The sequence below is a fragment of the Homarus americanus genome, unplaced genomic scaffold, assembly GCF_018991925.1.
Source record: "Homarus americanus isolate GMGI-L3 unplaced genomic scaffold, GMGI_Hamer_2.0 scaffold48406, whole genome shotgun sequence".
In the NCBI taxonomy this organism is placed as follows: Eukaryota; Metazoa; Arthropoda; class Malacostraca; order Decapoda; family Nephropidae; genus Homarus; species Homarus americanus.
This window is the reverse complement of record NW_024753828.1, coordinates 1966321-1978533: the sequence shown is the minus strand read 5'-3', so window position 1 is coordinate 1978533 and position 12213 is coordinate 1966321. Positions and strand designations below refer to the sequence as shown.

The 12213-nt window shown below is 44.8% G+C and overlaps 1 protein-coding gene across 2 annotated transcripts in view; it reads left to right on the top strand.

Moving 5' to 3' along the window:
* The first annotated feature begins 6509 nt into the window (after positions 1-6509).
* LOC121855477 (transcription termination factor 2-like) overlaps positions 6510-12213 on the top strand; it is a 151112-nt gene continuing 145408 nt past the window's right edge. The window contains exon 1 of one of the 2 annotated variants that reach the window (XM_042350446.1): positions 6510-6591. The gene's annotated coding sequence lies outside the window, so the exon portion shown is untranslated. The remainder of the gene's footprint in view (positions 6592-12213) is intronic. The other variant, XM_042350447.1, reaches the window with a different exon arrangement.

Genomic DNA, 12213 nt, shown 5'->3' with positions numbered 1-12213 from the left:
AGGCTCGTCAGTTCACCATCTTCACTGATCACAAGCCCCTCGTCCACGCCTTTGCTTCAGCCTTCCAGTCACATACACCTCGTGTCCTTCGCCACTTGGCTTACATCTCGGAGTTCTCCAGATACGTCCAACACATTAAAGGCAGCCACAACGAGATCGCCGACGCCCTCTCTCGTTGTATATCCAACATTCTTCCCTTATCTCCACCCATTGATTATGGGCAGCTCGCCGCGGCTCAAGAGAACGACGAAGACCTGGCAGCATACAAGGCATCCCCTCAGGCCTCACACTCCAAGAACTCCCTGTTCCCGGCACGAACATAAAATTGTGGTGTGACGTATCCTGTGGGCAGCCTAGACCTTTCGTGCCTCACGTCCACCGCCGCGCTGTTTTCCACCGCATCCATGGTCTCAGCCACCCGGGTGTGCGGGCCTCCCAGTGCCTCCTCACGCAACGTGTCGTCTGGCCCGGCATCAAGTCCGATACTAAGAAATGGGCTGCCCAGTGCCTGGCCTGCCAGTCCTCCAAAATACATTGCCAAATACGGGCCTCCTTGGAAACCTCCCCTATACCCAAAGGACGTTTTCAAGTAGTACACCTCGACATCGTGGGACTTCTTCCATCATCCTATGGTAGCACCTACATCTTCACCTGCATCGACCGTTTCACCAGGTGGACAGAAGCCATCCCCATGCCCAATGCTACAGCAGAGTCTGCCGTCCGCGCCTTCATGCCGGTTGGGTTTCCCGTTTCGGCCCCCCTGCAACCGTCATCACTGACCGAGGAGCCCAGTTTGAGTCACAACTCTGGCAGAACCTCCTACAGTTCCTCGGTACTTCTAGGCAACGCACTACCGCATACCACCCTCAATCCAACGGCATGGTAGAGCGGTTTCACCGGCAGTTGAAGGACGCACTCAAGGCACAGCACGACCCTTACAGCTGGATGGATGCGCTGCCCTTAGTGCTCCTTGGCATCCGTGCATCAGACAAGGAGGACATGGACTGTAGCCCAGCAGATATCACACTAGGCGAGCCCCTTCGCCTACCCGGAGATTTCTCCCTCCTGACCTCCACCAACCCACTCCTGCCGTTCGTCACAACTTACTCCAAAAGCTACGACAAGCAGTTTCTGCATTCAGAACTACTGCTCCGCGCCAGCCTCCTCGGCACCCTGAACACATCCCTCCTGCACTACTCACTGCCGAGTATGTTTTCGTCATGCATGATGCTCACCGCAACCCACTACAACGCCCCTACGATGGACCCTTCCAGGTTGTTACCCGTTCAGCGAAGTTCCTGACGATTATCCGGAATGGCAGACACGACACCGTCAGCATAGACCGAGTCAAACCAGCCACCTTACCTGTTGCGTCCCCAGCCCAGCAGCATCCCCCATGAACTACGCCTGCACCAGTCTACCCGCAGTTACCACCTGCAGCAACACCCTGCCCACGACATTTCTGGGCACCCTCTTTCCACCCTCAGGTACCTACTGCTCCTGTCGTGGACTCTCCTCCTGACGCGGGCCCTGTTGCTGTCATGGACCCTCCTCCTGACGTGGACCCTGCTGCCGTCGTGGACCCTGTTGCTGTCATGGACAATCCTCCTGACGTGGCCCCTGCCCCTGACCCAGCCAGACCGAGCCCACAACATTCTGAGCACCCTCTTTCCACCCTCAGGTACCTACTGCTCCTGACGTGGACCCCGCTGCCGTCGTGGACCCTGTTGCTGTAATGGACCCTCCTCCTGACGTGGCCCCTGCTCCTGACCCAGTCAACCCAGCCAGACCCCGCCCACAACATTTCTGGGCACCCGCTTTCCACCCTCAGGTACCCCCTGCTCCTGTCCTGTACCCTGCTATTGTCGTGGACCCTGTTGCTGTCATGACCCCTGCCCCTGACCCAATCTACCCAGCCAGTGACACTGCCCCTGCCGCGACAGGAGCACAACAACCATTGCCTGTACAACCTCCTCTAATCCAAAACCCTCCTTCTCCCCCTGATTCTCCCACAGGTTTTGTGTCACTAGACGGAGTCGTCACCCGCAGCGGCCGAGTCGTATGTACACCTGCCCGGTATGTATCACTTGTGGGACGCAACCCTGCCAACCTCCAGCCTCCCGCCGCGCCCGGAGGGGAAGGGGAGTATTGTAGAGGACCCTATCCCCTACAAGTGACAACTGAACTCCCGCGCGCTTACCAGCCAATCAGCGTACAGCCAGGGATGCTGGTAGACCTACTCTCCAGTGCGGACGCACACTTAGCAACGCTAGGACCAGAGTGCCAGGGATTCCTGGCCTCCTCCTCTGTGATTGGCACTCACGCTACGCGCACCCCAAATCCTGATGTTTCTAAATTGTATAAATACGGCCATGGCTGGCCTTTGCCTACAGGCGGCCTGCCACCGCTGGCAGGCCGCCTGTAGGCAAAGGCCCGTGTCGGACTACGGTCCGACAATCTCAACAACAACAACAACAGCCAGGGAGACCATTCTACTCTGACCTACTGGACCAGCAAGATCTCTCTCCAGGGCCTCATCACCCAGCTCCCTCAGAAAGCTCCTCGCCCTACAGGACCTCTGAGCAAGCTACTCCTCGCCTAGTAACTCCTTAGCACTGCACTGTACAACAATATATATATATATATATATATATATATATATATATATACACACACACATACAGAAAACGCATTGTGAGTTTCTGTTCTACCTCATTCCTGAGTGAAGATATCTACATGTACGTACGTTTGTGTGCCCATACAAAGAGACAATAGACAACTAAACTGTTACCTAGTTCAAGATAAGGCCAGGCCAAGGTGCAAATATTACAAGGGAAATTACAATGGGATGAGGGAAGAGATGAGGGGTATCAACTGGCCTGACTTATTAAGGTACAAGAACGCAGACACTACGCTGAATATCATAACTAGTAAAATGACCCATTTGATCGATAAATATATACCCAAGACCAAACCCAGTGCTTCTAGGAATACGAGGGGATCCCTACACATGAACCATGCGGCGGTCGACAAAATTAAGAAGAAAACCCAGAAATTCAAGACGTGGGTTGGGTCAAACGATGAGCAAGACAGGAGGATGTATGCAAGAGCCAGAAACCAAGCAAAGATAGAGTGTAGGAGGGCTGAAAAGGAGTTCCAAAGGCTGGTTGCACGCGAGGTCAAGTCAAACCCAAAGGCGTTTTACCGCTATGCAAAGTCGAAATTGAAAACGCGAGTAGGAGTATCAGACCTGAGGCTTGAAGATAGTAGTTACGCAGATTCTGACCAGGATAAAGCTGAGGCATTGAACAGCTTCTTTTCCTCAGTGTTCACAAGAGAGGATGCAACTAACCTTCCTGCGTTTGAGGACAGACGGTTCGACACAGCACTGACCCACATTGTGTTCACAGAAGAGGGTATTAGAAATAAACTGTCCAGGCTAAAGGTCCATAAGAGTCCTGGACCTGACATGGTGCATCCTAGAGTGCTAAGGGAGCTGTGCAACGAGCTTGCAGAGCCCCTGAAGATTCTGTTTTGTAAATGCCTGGATGAACAAATGGTCCCCAGTGAATGGAAAGTGGCTTATGTGAGTCCTATCTTCAAGAAGGGCGATAGGCACTCCACGAACAACTATAGACCGGTGAGCCTGACCAGCATAATATGTAAAGTACTTGAGAGTATTATCAGAGATGCAGCGATGGAACATCTACTACGAAACAACCTTGTAAAAGATTGCCAACACGGTTTTATGCCGGGGCGCTCTTGCTTGACACAATTGCTCAAGGTATTGGATATTTGGACCCATATTCTAGAACGGGGTGGTAATATCGACAATATTTACCTAGATTTTGCCAAGGCTTTCGACAGTGTACCCCACGAAAGGCTGAAAATCAAACTGGAAGGGTACGGAATTCGGGGAAATGTCCTAGCGTGGATAGAAGACTTTCTACATGACCGCAAGCAATGTGTGGTGATTAATGGCACGAAATCGTCATCTGTACCTGTAACAAGTGGGGTACCGCAGGGTAGTGTATTGGGCCCGCTGTTGTTTGTTTGTTTCATAAATGATATGCCTGACGTTGTACACTCCTCCATACAAATGTTTGCCGATGACGCCAAGTTATTTCGGGAAATTAAGAACCAAGCGGACTGTGAAGAGCTGCAGAAGGACCTCTGTGGGCTCCAGGAATGGTCGAAGGAATGGCTGCTGAGATTCAATGTCACGAAGTGTAAGAGGATGCACCTGGGGCGTACCAACGGTAAGGAGGCGTACCATATGTCCCAACGGGATGAAGAAAATGTACTAGTTGAGACTGTGTGTGAGAAGGACCTAGGTGTGTATGTTGACAATGAGCTGAAGTTCTCGGCCATTGTGAGAAGAAGGTAAATCAGGCAAATAAATTATTGGGTCTTATAAGAAGGTCGTTCAGATATCTAGACGGTCCGTCCCTCGTGACGATCTTCAGGAGTGAAGTGCTTCCCCATCTGGAGTACTGTCACCCCATCTGGTCCCCGAGATATGCTAGGGACTGTCAGTTGGTTGAAAATGTTCAAAGGAGGGCCACCAAACGGGTGCCTGCACTTCGGCATCTCAGCTACCCTGAGAGATTGGAGCGCCTGAACTTGCCTAGCTTATACTACAGACGGGCAAGGGGGGACCTAGTTGAGGTTTATAAGCATCTCAGGGGGCACTACTCAGTTGAGTGTCCTTACTTGGAGCTGGCGGACGCTCGCCCCACAAGGGGTCACAGCTCAAGATTGAAGAAGCCGCAAGTCCGGAAAACCGTGAGGGCAAACTTTTTTCGGAGTGAGGTTGTAAACTCTTGGAACAATCTACCAGAGAGTGTTGTGACGGCACCAGTGTGAGCTCTTTCAAGAAGGCTTGACCAACACTGGAGCGGGTTCAGGTACATTCAGGAGCCGGTGCATGCCCAGTATTTGCCAACAGTGCGTGACAGAGACGTGACCGATCGCCCGGGCGGCTAGCGAGCCGACCTTTTGGTGAAGAATATAAAGGAAAAGAGACGTGACCGATCGCCCAAGCGGCTAACAAGCCGATCAGTGGCGAAGAGGATAAAAGTAAAAAAGAAAAGTAAAAGTAAAGAGAATTGACAACTGGCCACATACTGTACTCACAATAGGCAAACTGTACTCCAAGTTTTGTCAATAAATTTGTTAAACTACAGTCTCTGTTACGGACTATTTGCATGGATACGCATGTATATAATTTATTCATTGATATTCATCGTGACCGATCGCCCAAGCGGCTTACGAGCCGATCAGTGGTGAAGAGGATAAAAGAAGAAAAGAATGGACTGCACGGTACAGGTACAGGGAGACATACAGCAATGGTAAATAGTAAGGCTATTTGACCAAAGAGTGCCATAATATGAATGACAACCTTTTTAAATAATTAAGGAAGAATAACAATAAATTGAAAGAACAAAGTATGAAACAATGTAATTAATCAAAATGCAAACTTGAGTTCTTGTGCGGAGTGCAATGCGCCTTCCGCCACTCACCTGTTAAAGTGAGACTGCTATGATTGGTGGAAAGAAGCAGAGTTGCCAACTTAGCGGCTTTGTAGCTAGATCTAGAGCTTTTTGTTTTTTTCTAGCGACATTTTAGAGCGATTTGCGACTTGTAGGGTTACGTCCACTACAGACTTGTCGCAAATCTAGAGATATCCACAGAAATCTAGCGACTTTCTGGATACTTTTGGACTGTCCATGAAAACTCAGTTTTCTTAATTTCGAGCCATAATATATAGCAACGGGGTTACAGGGACAATAAATAATAAGAAAAGTGTAATACATTTGAATGGGTCGTGGTACAGAAGGAGGGACACGTCTATTTCCTGATCACTTGATGTCAGCCCGTCCATGCATCTAACACCCTAAAATTGTGGTCAGAAGTGGTAAATTACAGAGATGCGACAGGTGAAAACCCTTACCATGATCTGGCTGAAATTGCACTCGCTGCCTTATCTCTTCCGCATTCAAACGCAGATGTAGAGCGCACATTTAGTAGTATGAACTTTGTGAAATCAAAATTGCGCAACAAAATGAAACTATCGACATTAAAGGCAATTCTTACAATAAAGTATGGGTTAAAAAGACAGAACACCTGTTGTGCAAGTTATGAACTTCCTAGTGATATTTTAAGAAAGATAGGGACTGTGGAGGCATACAGTTACAAGAGAACCTGAACCAAGCACTTCACATGCTTCCAGCTCTACAGTTGTTCACACTACCAAGAGGACTGGGATGCAATTACTATTGAATAATAGGTAAGTGTGCACATTAAACTTGAAACAAAATAATATTTTTATTTTTACAGAATGCATTTTATTTATACTCCGTCCATTATAGTCAGCATTATGAAAATATTATTTGCATCAAATTACTGAAGGGGGAGAATAATAGCTAGCGACTTTCTATGGAAGATTTAGCGACATTTAGCTACTTTCAGGTACCAGCCTAGCGACATTTGAAAACCCGAGTTGGCAACCCTGGGAAGAAGTGAGGTGTGGAGCCAAGACACAACAAGTTCAAACAGAGAAAATTACCATAATACACTTTGTCTCTAAACGTGAGTCGGAATTAAATTATATCTGTTTTGTCTGATGTTGGGGGCAATTATTCTGTGACGACTATTGTTAGTTGAGTCATTTTAAACCCAGAGAATTATGCTAACTGGCGAACTAGTACTTAATGTGGAAGTATCTTGTTAACCTCATTTACTTAATGGCCACACACTAGAAACGGCGATGTTGAGGAAAGGAGGCCACTGACGTATTTAAGGTCCGATAAAAGTGGAAGAAACGGTTGTCACCAGGAGGAGTTTATAAAATTGTTTAATTTTGGATAAATTTTTGCAAGTGAACGCTCAGCTATTTATAAGGTTGAAAGAATGTTTTGCCCTCTGTTTGAACGATTTTGACCACGAATTGTATCGGGTATGAGCCATTATGGGGAAACTGGTGGGATTTGTTAATTTTTTTAATGGAAAGGAAAAAAAAGTAATTTTTTTTCCACTTGTCACTACGAAATCCAAGTTGAAACTGTTTTTCCGATGATTTTTGAAGTTATGAACGAATTTGATCTTTATTTCTGGGGCAAGTCAATAGTTAGCCCCCCCCCCCTATCACAGAATCTGACATAACTAGATATTTGTTATACCGTAAAAATCAAGGTAAAAAGTGGGTAATTTTTCTTTTATCGACCATCACCTTTTTTCACATGAAAAAAAATAAATTTTCGCTAGTATTGATGTTTTCGATGATTCTGACATTTATCTTTGGGGCAAATCACTTTTTTTTTATAGTTATTCCCACCCCCCCTCCCTCCCTCTTCATCCCCAACAATGTAGGGGGCGGCGTTGGGAATATGGGGTTTTAGGTAGGGGGGGGACTGAAAACGAGTGATTTTCACCCAAAATAAATGTCAGAATCATCTAAAACACCAAGAAAACTAGCGGAAAAATATATTTTGGGGGGGAATAAAAGGTTAAAACTATACTAGGTCTACTTACTAACCTAACCTAACCTTACCTGACCTAACCTAACCTAACCTAACCTAACCTAACCTAACCTTACCTTACCTTACCTTACCTTACCTGACCTGACCTAACCTAACGAACGAGAGCGACGTTACGTGTCACCATAACATCAAATTGGGACTTAGAAAAATTTGTGGTTATTACAACAAATATAATGCGAATATCTCATTTTTTTTTTTAGTGCCCTGCTAAATTCAAGTATATTCTTTAGTGTCTCGAAGTGATCTATTAAATAGTAAGATAAATGTTGTAAAAAGGTGATGGGTGGTTTATGAATAATTACCAAAAAGTGTTCAAAACACACTGAAAACCATCGAAAAAGCAGTTTTGAAACTAACTTTACCAACCAAACCAAATATAACCTAATGCTAACCGGGTAGCCCCCTCAGTTGTTCGATGTTCTGTGTGTGTATCAGTACGTAGGAACGGATACATCCCATTTCGTCACCGACCCGGTTCGTCACCAAAGCCTCATTTCATCACCAATATCAAATCCGTTTCGTCACAACTAACAGTCGCTGGTTTAATGACAAATTGTAAGTTATTACCTTACATGAATAGAAATTACACAAGTATACAGATGACTCGAGAAGTATTGTGTTATTATTGTACATGAATATTAATTGTTTAATAAAGAAAACTATTCAACATAGGTAAATAGACAAAATGCAGAACAAACGAAGGTGATTTGCCACCAGCGCATAAACCAACGAGCAGTGAGATGATTGCAGGCGTATTAACATTGTTTTTATTTAATATTTTCATCTTTAATACTGTAAATAGTCTGAGGTTTTTTATTATTTTCTACCCCAAGCAACAGTTATTTTTTTGTATATATTGGTTATTGTTTAAGTGAAATGATTACAGACTAGTTGCTGAGTAGAAACTAAAATCATGCACAAAAAAAGCAAATTAGGACAAATGAGTTCATCTCTGGAAGCTGTGAGATGAATATGAAGAAAAAATATCATCACTTCTAATTTCCTAAAAATTATTGTCATTGCCTTCTGCCAAGCTTGCATGAGTAAATTTTAGTCTTTCACACATTGTTTAAGTTTGATAATTGCAGGCGTATTAAATTTTTTTTTTCATTATTAATAAATTGTCTGGTAATTATATAGGACTAACCTGTTAGCGAAATTGCTTGAAAACAATTATAAAAATGTCAGATTTTCATTGTTATATTATAGTGGACACTGTTGTAGTTTGTGGAAATATGTTAAAAGCTGGATATTTTTTAAATAAACGCTACTTAACATTTGTGGGCATGAAGAAGAGACCTAACCAAACAAACCTACCTAACCTTACCTAACTTCCCCGGTATATTAAACAGAAAGAGCTTATGATGATATGGTAAAATTTGAGGCATTTTCTGGATGTGAGATGATACGGCCGCATTGGCGCTATGCAGCCCTGGTGGGTTAGTCCTATATATAAACCAATTGTCTTAGTGTTTTTTAATATCTTCTGTCCCAAGCAACAGTTATTTTCGTGTATATATTGATGGGAATGAACGATGTGACAAAACGGGCAAAGCAATGGTGATGAAATTGTTTGACAACAGTGATGACGAAAAGGGTTGGTGACGAAATGGGCTGACCCCATAGGAACTTATGTAATATGATGTTAAATATCTCGCTTAAAGGTAATTTTGTACTAAAAAATGACATTGAGGAAAGGTGTCTTAGAATTGTCAAAATTACTGGTTGCAACTATAAATATTGTGAGAATTGTTTAGTGGCAACAAGTGAAAGGTAAATTTTCATACATAATAAAATGTTAAATATCTTGCTTATACGTAATTTGCGCCAGACTTGCCGTGGATGAAAAATGTCTTAGAATTGTCAAAACTACTGATTGCAACTATAAAATTCCCGAGATTCATTCAGTGGTAACAAGTGAAATAATACCGGAAAAACAAGTGATATATGATACAAATAACTGAAGTTGGCTCTGAAAACAACCTAACTAAACCTAACCTAACATTGCACCTGCAGCGGGCCCCCTGTTTTCTTACCTTAGGGTGAGAACACAAAGAAAGCAGGTTACCTGTTTGCCGGTTTCCAGTGCCGACAGTCAGCGCTGGTAGGTGAACACAGAGGATGCAGGTTTATCTACGAGTTGTGATCCAGCTATTTTACAATAAAATGTCTGGGGGTTTTTTTTTTTTTTTTGCCATACCTAACCTAACCTAAACTACATGATAGGTATATTAGAAAAAAAGTTATGGGGCATTTAAAAGTAATAATACAGTACCAAGATGTCTAGCTCGTCTGATGAAGATTTTCTTTTGTTCGAAAGTGCTTATATGCAAAAATCAGGAGGAACAGAAGTGGAATACATAAAATCATTCGCAGTAGAAAAAATTAAGGTTAATATCACCTTCTTTTTTAGTGAGCTTAAAAGGGACGTGAGGTTTCTTCGGTATTACTGTATTATCGCTTTGATCATGCAGCGAATTTTAGGATTTCATATTTTGGAATAAGGAGGTTAGACAATTCTAAGACTTATTTATTCTGTAGCATTTCTTCTGCAACTGATTACTTTCCGAGAAATTGGCAATAAATTGTTGGAAAATCGTTGTAGTTTTTCTAAGTTTTTGTTTGTTACCAACATGTCAAAGAGCTCCTGTGTGTTTGTTTATTGATTACTGTACTGCATTGCGCATGTGCTAGAGTCTGATGCATGTGCAGTTGTTCTTTGGTTGTTGATTGGTGGGTGTGATTTTGGATCAACCAATCACATCTTGGTTTACTAGGCCCAACTGCTACCCACTTGAATTTGAATTTAGTTCCTAGTTGTCTGCCTTGTGCAATGGCTGTGATATGAATTACAGGTACTTTCAAACCATTGTCAGATTTCACATCGATTATTACGGTAAGAATGGAGAAGCGTGGAAATTTCTTCATGAACACAGTGTTTTAACAGTTAATTCATGTATAATACTTCTGATAAACTTCCTACTTGCTCATGTTTGAAATAATGAATGTATGTATCTTTATATAATTTAGCTAAATATCTTTCTCGTCAGAAATGGTCATCCCAATGATTATGAATAAACTCATTTAGAAATACATCGTTACTTCAGGACAAAATCGGACAGGTTTGCAACAGTCAATCAGCTGTAAATTTTGAGGAGGGGGCGTGGCATCTTTTCTCTGCTGTGAAAAAACGCGCTATAGGCTTAATGATTACGGTATCCTGATCATAGCTGGTTAAATGAAATAGTCAGTCCGGTAGCCAGTTGCAATAAAAAAAAAATGATGAGCAAGTGACTTACAATATTGAGATCTGATAGAATCGGCTGTTTAAATTTAGAGCTGGGCAGACAGTCGACCGAAGCAGTGACTCGAGCTGCCAGTGGATGGGGCTGGTGTTATTCAGGATTGCCAACTTGGTGGTCACATCATAAGCTACGCTGATGATATCCTCCTCCAAATTACTACAGTGCAACATGAACAACCTATACTCTCCACGTTCGCCCGGACCTGTCAAACACTTGGGCTAGTCATCTCACACACTAAAACGAAGTTCATCTCACGCTTCCGGCGTCAGACACCACTGATTCTGCAAGGACAAGACATCGATCAAGTACGCACCTACAGGTACCTTGGTCTACCTGTGCGAGCCACTACCAGAGCCACGACCTCCGCTGTCGCCGCCCACGTCATCTCCCAGTGCCGCCAACGAACGAGGCCCTTCCAGTCCCTCACTCACGGCCTCAAAGGAGCCTCTGTCAGGGTCCTACGTCTCATGTACATTGCCATCGTCAGAGCTGTCATAGATTATGCCTCTCCTGTCCTTAAGTTGCCTCCCAGCGCGAGAAACAAAGCATAGAGAAAATCCAAAACAGAGCGATGAGACTCATCCTCGGCTGCCCTATGACCACCAGAATAGAAGTCATGCAACGCGAACTAATCCTGCTTCCCGTCTGTCATCGAATTACTGCTCTCAATGCCATCCTTGGTGTTAAACTTCTTCGCAGTGAGCAACCGACTCCCCTGTCGCGCTCACTGAACTCACATCTTAACACCCTCTTGCGCCGGCCTGTCCCCATTACTTTTCCCCCTCCCTCTCAACTCTGGCCCGTCCACACTGCTGCTGACATCCTGCGTTATCACCTCTACACCCCCTCGACCTCTCTCCCTCCCGAGTACACTCAACCGCCTCTACCGCCGTGGACTTCCCCGTGTGTTGATGTTGTCGTCCACAGCTTCCCTGGTCGTAAATCCACCCAACTGAGGTATAAGCTCAAACTTAACTGCCTTGAGCAGATTAATGATGTCGCTTCCTCTCTAAAGACCTCCCACCCGCCTATCCTCGTCTACTGTGATTGGTCTGTTACCACGCTGGGCAGCGCTGGGGCAGCTGTGTGGATTCCTGAGCGCCAGGCCTGCAGGAAAATCAGGGTCCACGACTGGGCCTCCTCCACTGATGCTGAAAGCATAGCCATCCTCGCGGGCATTCATGAGGGGGCGACCTATGCTAGCACTGAACGCCGGAACCTCCTTATAATTAGTGACAGCACTTCTGCGCTAGCGAGGCTCAAATTACCCTCCCCCTCCTCCCCTGCCGCCCAACATACCCTAACCGCCGTTGCCGGGCTAGAACAAACTGATGACATCCGTGTCAAGTTTCTTTTGATCCCGTCAC